This window comes from Calidris pugnax, unplaced genomic scaffold, assembly GCF_001431845.1.
Source record: "Calidris pugnax isolate Ruff unplaced genomic scaffold, ASM143184v1 scaffold27, whole genome shotgun sequence".
Lineage (NCBI taxonomy): Eukaryota > Metazoa > Chordata > Aves > Charadriiformes > Scolopacidae > Calidris > Calidris pugnax.
The window spans coordinates 12581095-12582819 of record NW_015090893.1 but is presented as its reverse complement, the minus strand read 5'-3'; the positions used below and the strand labels follow the sequence as shown (position 1 = coordinate 12582819).

Here is a 1725-nt window from a genome sequence, read left to right as displayed (position 1 = left end):
CCACAGCTTCTCTGGGCAGCCTGGGCCAGGCTCTCACCACCTTCACAATAAAGAATTTCTTTCTGAGATGTAAACACATCCCCCCATTGTGGGATCACCAGAGAAAACATGAGGCCTCTGGATTCTGTGCCTGTGTCAGCCCCTGCTCATGAAGCTCCAGAGGAAACCCCTGCTCGTGAGGATACGCTGCCACCCGCGATAAAACCCCAATGTGCTTTTTATCCGACAGCAGCAGCCGTTGGGGAGGCAGGGAGGATGCTGCCTGGGCACTGCTCCCGGGGGAGCTGCATGCCTGGGAAGTGCCCAGAGGCCAGGGGTGTCTGAGGGCACATAGTAGTGGTTTCTGTCACGGGGAATCCGGCAGGTTTCCCTGGGAAAGGCAGGAGTAAAGGGTGCAGCATGTGGGTCTCACTGCGGGTGACATCTGGCTTGTGTGACATCCCGCCTTGCTTCCCGGGGCTGGCTGGGAATAGCTGCTGCTGGCTTTGCTCTTCAGCATTGCCGAGGGAGTGGAATATTCCACTGGGCAGCAGAAATGTTATTCCCAGTCCGGCGTGCCGAGGTCTGCTGCCTCCCTGGAGATGCTCTTTGCCCGTTTCTCTGTAAATCAGTCCTGTCCCGAAGCCCTGGGGAACACTGGCTGGCACCTCCCTGCTGGGGTTTTATAGAGGCTCTTGGTGTTTTGCTTTTTCCTCTTGCCCCGGGCCTCAGAGGCAAGTGGGTAGATGTGAGCCCCGCTGGTGGTGAGGCAGGAGGGGAACAGGACAGGGGAGGGGGACAGGGCATTGCATCCAGCTCTGGGGCTCCTGGCGTAAGAAGGACACAGACCTGTTGGAGCAGGTCCGGAGGAGGCCATGAAGATGATCTGAGGGCTGGAGCACCTCTGCTGTGAGGATGGGCTGAGAGAGTTGGGGTTGTTTAACCCGAAGGGAAGGCTCCAGGGAGACCTTAGAGCCCCTTCCAGTGCCTAAAAGGGCTACAGGAGAGATGGGGAAGGACTCTTTGTCAGGAAGTAGAGCCATAGGACAAGATGTAATGGTTTTAAACTGAAAGAGGGAAGATTTAGATCAGATATTAGGAAGAAATTCTTTACTGTGAAGGTGGTGAGAGGCCGGCCCAGGTTGCCAAGCCAGAGAAGTTGTGGATGCCCCATCCCTGGAGGGTTCCAGGCCAGGCTGGATGGGGCTTGGAGCACCCTGGTCTGGTGGGAGGTGTCCCTGCCCAGGGCAGGGGGGTTGGAACTGGATGATCTTTGAGGCCTCTTCCACCCCAAACCATTCTATGACTCTATGAAAAGCCCTTTATTAAGCTGTTACGCTGTGAAACATCCCCACGGTGTCTCCCCGGGCACCTGAGACCTTCGGTTTGGCTCTAGACGATCTCCCCCAGTAGAACCTCGTCCTGGGGGAGGATGAGCTTGACTCTGCTCTTGTTTTATCTTGGTACAGAAAGAAAAAAAAAAAAGGCCGTCCCTCCCTTCTTCCCCTTCCCCTTCCCCTCCTCCCCGTCCCCCCGCGGGCCGGGACGGGCGGGCGGGGCCGGTCGGAGGCGCCCTCCCCCCGGCGAGGATCCTGTCTCTGCCGCCGCTCGACGGAGCCGGAGCCGGGCAGCTCTGCAGGTAGGGGGGTACCGGGCGGGCAGGGCAGGCAGCTCCCGCCGCCTCTTCCCCTCTGCGGTGGTCGTCGTGCCCCCCCATCCCTTCTATTTCTCCCCCCCCTCCCCTTC

At 59.0% G+C, this 1725-nt stretch overlaps 1 protein-coding gene across 2 annotated transcripts in view; it reads left to right on the top strand.

Annotated features, from left to right (window-relative positions):
- The window catches only part of SMIM3 (small integral membrane protein 3), a 3768-nt gene that overhangs the window by 544 nt on the left and 1499 nt on the right, over positions 1-1725 (top strand). The window contains exon 2 of one of the 2 annotated variants that reach the window (XM_014948170.1): positions 1449-1618. The exons of the other annotated variant lie outside the window; for it this stretch is intronic. The gene's annotated coding sequence lies outside the window, so the exon portion shown is untranslated. The remainder of the gene's footprint in view (positions 1-1448; positions 1619-1725) is intronic. 2 annotated transcript variants of the gene reach the window in all.